Here is an 8,747-nt window from a genome sequence, read left to right on the forward strand (position 1 = left end):
TATTCTTACATTAAAATTATCATAATTTTAATAAACCCTGGAACTCCCTTGGACAAAAGTACTCATATGAGCACTGTGGCATTATGGTCCTCTGCCCCAAGGATGCTTCTGTTATTGTTCTATGACTTGGTAGCTGGAAAAAATACATTTAGAGGTTTTACCTCCAATACTAGCCTGTGGTCCTGAGAAGATGGCCTAATCCAAGGAGAGGGAGGCTCCAGGTCGTATGGACTCACATGGGGTGTCTGCTTCTGCCCATCCCGCAGCCACTCCCAGAAGCCTTCAGGAGACAGGGGTGCGGATGGTCCTTCGAGACGATCAAATGAGATCTGGAACTGAAGAAAAAGATAATGATCTGGGATTAATTTTAAATATTAAAATAAAAAATTTTAAATTCACAAATTATGGTTGTTTATATTTATAAGGTAAGAAGCAATGTTATGATTTGTGAATACAATATGAATAACTAAGATAATTAAGAAATGATTACGATAATTATCATTCATCACCTCAAATTCTTATCATTTATTGTGACAACCACATTTGAAATGACCATCATTTAACAGTAGTTAAATGAACAAATATAAATCAATTGATGTAATTAAAAATAACCAAAATCAATTATGAAATACTCAAATAATTTACATTTAGCTCATCATTAAGTTTGAATCTTTAGGCCATATTTTTAGAATTAATTTATCGTAATGTTTATTATGAATTCCTACACATATATGCATATGTCTGTGTATTTATACATTTTTCTTTCTTTCTTTGTTTTTTTTTTTTTTTTTTTTTTGAGATCGAATCTTGCTTTGCCGCCCCCCAAGCTGGAGTGCAGTGGCATCATCTTAGCTCACTGCAATCTCTGCCTTCCGTGTTCAAGTGATTCTCCTGCTTCAGCCTACCGAGTAGCTGGGATTGAAGGCGCGCGCCAATACGCCCAGATAAGTTTTGCATTTTTAGTAGAGACGGAGTTTCACTGTTGCCCAGGCTGGTCTCGAACTCCTGGCCTCAAGTGATCCGCCTCCCCCGCCCCGGGCTTCCAAGGTGCTGGGATTACACGCGTGAGCCACCGCGTCTGGCCTATACATCTTTCTATGGTTATAAATTTGTGTCCCTATAGCTTTGTAGCTGCTGATGTCAACAAATGTTAATAAAACTCTGGAAGAATCCGTGCAAATAATTAAGAATGTTTACTTCATTAAAGTGTATTCGTATATATAATTTTTAAATTACTAAAATTTAAATACTAACAATAATAAATTCATAATAAATACAAGTAATAAAACGTCACAGCCTAGAATTCTCCAGAGTCCTGCAAACACAAACCTGACTTCTCCACCTGATGAGAAAGGAAACCTCCCCCTGCACCTGCTCCTGGGACCCGTCCCGTCCTCAGTGGGTCCCGAGCGCCCCCTGGAGGCCCCGCGCGCCCCTGCAGGGAGGTTTGTGTCTGGGCTCACACTGACCTCCCCTCACCGTGTCTCTAGCACAGTAATACACGGCCGTGTCCTCGGTTTTCAGGCTGTTCATTTGCAGATAAAGCGTGTTCTTGGCGTTGTCTCTGGAGATGGTGAATCGGCCCTTCACAGAGGAATGTGGTACCCCCATTAGGATTAACTTGTCCAACCCACTGCAGCCCCTTCCCTGGAACCTGGCAGACCCACTCCACGTAGTGGTCACTGAAGGTGAATCCGGAGGCTGCACAGGAGAGTCTCAGGGACCCCCCAGGCTGGACCAAGCCTCCCCCAGACTCCACCAGCTGCACCTCACAGTGGACACCTGCAAACACAGAGACACCCACATCAGAAACGGCCACACATATCCACTGTTTCTGTCACTCATGTCCCCTCACACTCAGTGTCTCTAGTTCACCATGAATTACCTTTTAAAATAGCAACAAGGAAAACCCAGCTCAACCCGAACTCCACGACTGGTGGTCTGTGTTCAGTGCTGGTCACCAAGTGGAAACTTCTGGGAATCCCAGGCTGGGGCTCCTCTCCCAGAGCTGCAGGGTCAGGCCTGGGCTGGATTTATCAGCAGAGGGAAGATGGTATTTGCATGTCTCCTACTATATGGCAAGCACTGGGGTGGGACGCCTGAGGAGAAGACGGTCCCCAGATGAGATGACTGTGCCTTGCAGGAGTTTGGTGACAATGATGGTATTTGGAAAATATATTGTCTTATTATGAAATTCTGCTGTGATAAACACTATGAAATGATCACCCTATTTTATTTGTACATACTTGTGTAAATTATGTTTTGTCACAGCCAGTGGTTTCTCCATGTACAAATGCTAAGTATGTGTCTAAGAGTTCATGTCTGGGATGAGTAAGCCCCGATACCTGAGCCTGTGCTCCTCACCACTAGCCCCAATTACTCCCTGAACCAGCTCCAGGACAGAGGTGGACGTGCCTAGTGTGGTTTGTGGAACCCATTTCCTACATTGGAAACATGTGTGATTTTGCTGCATTCTAGTGTTCACTTAAAATATGGTGAGAACTACGGTTCAGGTAGAGAAATTCTTAAGTATTTCTGAAATTTAATATACATTTTTTTTCTATATTTCTGTCACTCCTTCTTTATCTAAGTTTCCATTTGTTGCTTGTAATAAATTTTATGTTTCTATTTGGAGATAATAAACTTTCACATATTTAAAGTCTACAGTTGATAAACATGATGTAACCTTCATCATTATCAAGGTGGACAAGAGAATTCTCAGCATTTCCTTGTTTTCTTCTATATTCTTCCTCCTTTGCCTTTCTTTCTTCTACCATTTTCCTGGCAATTACTGATCTTTATATTGCTGCAGATTCATTTTAATTTATCATACTTTATAAAAATGAACTATCATAGTATATATTCTTGTTTGGCTTATTTTAGTTTGCATAAATAATTAGATATATTGCCTTGTAGTTGTGTATATCAGGCACTTATTACAAATACTGGGTAGTATTCTAGCAAACAAAATTTATCATAATTTGTTTTTTATTAAGCAGCTGAACAACATTTGAATTTTTTATTATTCTGGGTCTTAAAAATTTGCTGTTAAGCTTGGAAACGTACTTACAAAATGAATATATTTTTCATATTTTTTTAAAAACTGCATCAACAATAACAGGTAAATGTGGAAGATGAAATTTTGCAAATGTTCTTTAATACTACTGATAAATATTAAACAGAAGTAATATTCTGATAAGTTTCAAAACAAACAATATGTCTGAAATTTAGGAAGAAGCAAGTTCTTGTAGAAAGTAATAAAGCTAGAGTATGAAATTATCTAAGGCAGAGTCTGGAATATAGGCTATTCCAAGAAAAAATACCAATATATGTTGGATTGCTTGAAATATAGTGTGGTAAGTGTTTTGTAGTGTAAAATTTTAAGGGACCACATACTGAAAAGCTAACCTATCCTCTTGAAATCCTCTCAACAAGAAAGGGAACAGTCACAAAAATCTTCCTTTCTCGAAATGTCTGTTTGGGAGAAAAGAAGAGCCCACAGTTCTAAAATGTATTCAGACCCAACTCCCTTATTTCCACTACAGAACTAAGAATTTATTCTGCAAAGGCAAACCACTGAAACAAGAATCCTAGGGGCACTAGTTCAACCCCACAGGAACTGAGATGGGAACAGACGTCCCCACCAAAGGTCTATTGAGAAGCAGCTCCCCTCATTTTCTTATGGAATCAGAGCCTTAGTCTGCAGGGCCGGGCGGCATGTCTGGAAGGTGATGACACCGATGGTGAACACTGGAGCTGTGGGAGGGAGCACCTGGGGAAAACAGGAGTACTCTACTGCAGGGGAAGGGGCAAGAACACACAGACCAGCATCTCATCTGGAGGAGGGTCAGAAACACTTAGAAGTTCACTCCCAGACTCCAGGTCACAATGCCTTCCTAGGAATATGGACCAAGGAATATGGTTCTAGGAATATGGACCCTTTAGTCTCATGTAGAAATTGTCAGTAAATAAAACACTGGAATGCACCTGAGGGAGCTGAAGGAGATTCTCTGGAGGACGGAACAAGGTGAAGAGACAAAGTCAAGCAGAAAAGACGAAGAAGGTATCATTGGAGAATCTGTAGTCTCTGGTGGGCATAGAGGGACAGACTTCCATTAGTTTTTGAAACCTTTATATCAGCCTTTAGTAATTCTTATGATAAAATGGTTGGCCTCATCAATGGCGTCTTATTTTCCCTATGAGGGATGAGGGTCCATGTGGGCACGTGGTGCAGTTCTAGTCATGGGGGCAGGGGAGATGATCTGTTGAAGTGTTCCTGGTCCTGCAGAGGAGAATTGCAGAAATGTCTCTGCCCCTTTTCCCGCCAATATATAATATATGTGTGTGACCCTTGGGAATATTGTCACCATGTCACTGCATGATGGGAGTCACCTCGGGGTGAAGCTGACTTTGTGGATTTCCATCAGTGTGGAAAACTGAGAAAGAAACTGCCTGGGCACATGAGCTGTCAAATTATTCAATCCTGGAGCAGCTCATATCCAGGCTGCTTGTTTCATCAGGTTGTGATTTTCCTCATTGTTTGGTCAGCCTAGGTTGTCTTTCTTCACTCTCTACTAAAATAGCCACACATAATAATCCAGAGGCATTGAGATAAATCAGTAAGTAATTGGATAACTAGAATGAGCCCCAAGTGATGCCAGTTACTGTGTGGTTAATAATGTGGTAGACAGGAGACCTGGCTGGATACTAAGAGTGTGTTCACATCTATTTTATCTAGACTAGCAAAATGGATATGTTGAAAAATGGCATCTTTAAATATAAAATATAAAACCTCTAATAAAATATGGAGACTCTCTTGGCCAAGAGTTATCCCAATAGCACTATGGCACCACGGTCCCTCCCTCAGGACACATCAGTTACTATTCTATGACTGGGAATCTGTAGGATTCATACATGGAAAAATATTACCCTCGTTTTTCACCTCTGTCGTATTCCATGTATGTGTTACACAATATTGAAAGTAATTTTTGTATTATATTCACTCCAATCACCAAAAGTTTAAGGTTGCCTTTTTATGTCATCTTTTACCAGTGTTTTATAATCTTCAATCAGGGCATTATATATGCTAGAAGAAATATCAGGAAAAAATTCTGCTGTTGAAACATATTGGAATAAATCTTATCAGGCACTATTGACCAAAACGCTCCAGAAAAAAATTCAGAGAATCAATTCTTGTGTGATATTTCACAACTAAAGAATCAGATCAGACCAGATATGGTGGCTCATGCTTATAATTCCACCACTTTGAGAAGCAAAATCAGGGGAATCACATGAGACCAGGAGATCGAGACCAGCCTGACAACATAGAGAGACTCCATTTCTATGAAATAATTTTTAAAATCAGCTGGGTGTGGTGGTGCACCCCTCTAGTCCTTGCTACTCAGGAAGCTGAGACAGAAGGATTTTGTGAGCCAGGAGTTCAAGGTTACATTGACCTATGATTGTGCCACTGCACTCCAACCTGTGCAACAGAGAGCCTATCTCTAATTGTAATAATATTAACTAAGAATTTTACACAATTGTAAGGCACCTCAAATAGAAGATATTAAGCTAAATATTCTTAGGAATCCTCTGGTGCTTCTGATGTTTTGGAGCAGAGAGCTCACCTAAGACATTCAGAATAAGTGGATGATTTTAGATAGTGAAAAGTCTCCACACAAGACATTGGGACAGGACCCTTGTGTAATCCCCTGCCTGTACCTTTCACCTCTTTCTCTTGATTTTCCTCATCTGTTTCATTATTAATTGCTTATTCTTATAAGCAGTCTTCTCATTTTTTGTAGACCTGTTGTTGTCCACCCATATTAGACACTGGTCTTTCTTTTTCATGATTTTTATAGTTGCTGTATAGAATAAATCATCAGACTATTGTTTTGAGTGTGACTGCTGAAAACTTAAGGCCATTTCCTCCATCTTCTCCTTTCTTTCCCATGAGGTGAATAATCTAGTTAGGAATCACAGGAACTCCCCCATTTGACGCCATTTGGAGGTTCAAGCCCCACAGACTCCTTTCCTGAGTGAGAACACTCACGCTGCCTCCACCACCAAACCACTATAGAAACCCTAAGTCAGTCTCCTTTTTTGCTCTATTGAGCCATTTTGGACATTCCTAACGGATGAGCACTGATCTCCACAGACAACTCCTGAGGTCATTAACCTTTCCATATTCATAAGGGGGAGTGTGTGGCACCCACAGATGTGACACCCACACAGCATTTTAGTTGAGATCTCTTGGTCTTTGCATTGTTTGAACTAGAACTGATGCTCTGAGCTTGGTGCCATGATTCCTCACCACAGGATGCCCCTGTTCCCTGAACCAACCCCAGGACAGAACTGGACATGCCTGGAGTGGTTGATTAATCTGTTATGTAACGAAATCATGAAATCATTGTATTCTAGCATTTCCCTAAAAATATAGGTAAGCATTGGGTTGATTCACACGTATATTCCGGGTTCTTTGATTTCATATATATATATTTAATTAAATCTTTAATTCTGTGTTGAGAAATTTAAAATTTCTTCAGTTTGGTGAGTGAAGTCCTTATGCCATTGTTCTGTGATTTTCCTTTTTATTTCTCTTATGTTTTATTCATCTCTGTCTAATCCATTTTTTGCCGAATTATATGTGTTTAAATTTGTAATATTTTGATGAGGTGACATTAGCAAATAGTAGCCATCCCGTATCGTGTACGGTTTGACAAATAGTGACATAACCATTACGTTTCTCAATATAGAAAAAAAAAATCAACCACCCTCAAAATTTCTTCCTGTTTTCCTATAACTCCTGCTTCTTCCACCTTCCCTTCTCACACCACGTCCAGAGTCAACTGCTGGTTTTCTTTATGTAACATTAGATTAGTGTTCATTTTATAGAATTTATAAAAGTGGAATAGTATATATGGACTTGTATTTGTTTGTCCTTTTTCACTCATCATACGTACTTGTGAACTCACCCTCGCTGTTGAGCGTATCCGGCTGTACCTGATTGTGACAGGGGGTGTTTTTCCAGTGAATGAATTTACCACAATTTGTTTATTGATTAAACTGCTGATTGATATTTGGGTTGCTTTCAGTGTCTGGGTATTATTTAAAAAGCTGCTACTCATTTTAGAGAAGTACGCAGCTGAGAAACACAACGTTCTTATTCTTACAGCAATATGAACAGTAGCTAAACTGGAAAAGCTGCACTTTTATCAATTGTCTTCAACACATCAGGTAATTGAAGTTATAGAATTCTCTGTGTGTGTGAGTTTGTGAGTGAGAGAGAAGGAGGAGAAAAGGGAGAAAGAAGAGAAACAGATCCTACATAATTGACCATAATTTATGAGGATTTCAAATAAATACAGGGACTCAGAGTCTTAATGGAAAAGGTGCATATAAGATGGAGAGGACGACTTGATGCACCTATATATGGTTATATATTTATATAAATGCCATTTCCTAATCATACAAGGAATCACGTACATGAGAACAAACACAGTGGCGGGTGTCCAGTGGTGAAATATGATGGTGATGCCAAACCCCATCTCCTGCACCTTTTCCCTCTTCCACCTGCCTTGATGTGTCCTGAGCGCCCCCTGGTGTCCTCAGCGCCTCCTGCTGTCCCTCAGGACCCTGCAGGGAGGTTTGTGTCTGGACTCACAATGTCTTCCCCTCACTGTGTCTTTTGTATAAAAATCATGGCTGTGTACTCGTTGCTCAGTTAGCTCAGCTATAGGATAAACTGCTTTTTCGATATGGATCTGCAGATGGTGACTGGACTTTGAGGAGTGGGTTGGAATGTGCACTCCCCTCATGACCTGGGCACCTGATTCGCTCCAGTCCCTTCCCTGGGGGGCTGATGATCCAGCTCCAGCAGGAAGCACTGGTTGTGATGGGAAATGCAGAGACAGCACAGGTGAGGGAGAGGGTCTGTGAGGGCTTCACCAGGCCGGGTGTGCACCGGGAATCATAGCCGTCGGCATGCACAGGTTCTGAGCAACACGTTGAAATTCGCAAACATTCACCTTTTGATGAGAATGAGGAGCTCCCTGTGTGGATGAGAATGAGGAGCTCCCTACATTGCAACTTGTGCATCCCCGAGAGCAAATAGTAGATTCAGAAGTTAGAATTAGACAAATATATGGTCACATTTTTTCTTCAAACTTTCAACCAAATAAGAAAGACAAAGTGCTGACAGAAGAATGGGCATTGGGTTAGTACCTCTATCTATGATAATGGTGATGTTCAGAATCAGATTGTCCTGTGAGAGCCTAAAGTGTGTCATAATCCTGAATTCACAATTAGACCTGAGCAGCAATCATCAGCAGTGGAGATCGCCTCACATGAGGAAAGATCTGACTCTGCAAAGAGACTAAGGGTCTCTGCAGGCCCTTAGTTGTACAGGAACAGCTCCTCCCTCAGACACAGAGTGAGGACAATGTGCTCTTTATCTGGGGCAGGTGAGGGTTAGTGTGTGGAAAGAAGCAAACTCACTCTAATCAATATCTCTGTACTTGGACAGAAACCAAAGTTTACAAGAAATTATGAACTTGGGGTAAACTAGGAAATTACAATTGTTTGCAGGCCGCATGCTTTCTTCTCCATGTCATCTAAGAGAATCAAAGAAAATCATGTTTTCTTATGTACATTTCCATAAACGGTGTTTCCACCCTAAGAACACACCTCCGGTACCTCCAACATCAGGGAGCACCTGGACCAGGAACCCAGCACAGCTCTCTGACATC

General features: G+C 40.8%; 1 pseudogene across 1 annotated transcript; it reads right to left on the reverse strand.

The window, feature by feature from the left end:
• Positions 1-161: 161 nt before the first annotated feature.
• Positions 162-2,777, reverse strand: LOC111535539 (annotated as a pseudogene). The gene is made up of 4 exons (XR_003307690.1): positions 2,666-2,777; positions 1,886-2,008; positions 1,480-1,782; positions 162-335 (listed from the first exon to the last, which is right to left on the reverse strand). The product of XR_003307690.1 is annotated as an immunoglobulin epsilon heavy chain-like (transcript).
• Positions 2,778-8,747: the final 5,970 nt, after the last annotated feature.

Source organism: Piliocolobus tephrosceles, unplaced genomic scaffold (assembly GCF_002776525.5).
Source record: "Piliocolobus tephrosceles isolate RC106 unplaced genomic scaffold, ASM277652v3 unscaffolded_20064, whole genome shotgun sequence".
In the NCBI taxonomy this organism is placed as follows: domain Eukaryota; kingdom Metazoa; phylum Chordata; class Mammalia; order Primates; family Cercopithecidae; genus Piliocolobus; species Piliocolobus tephrosceles.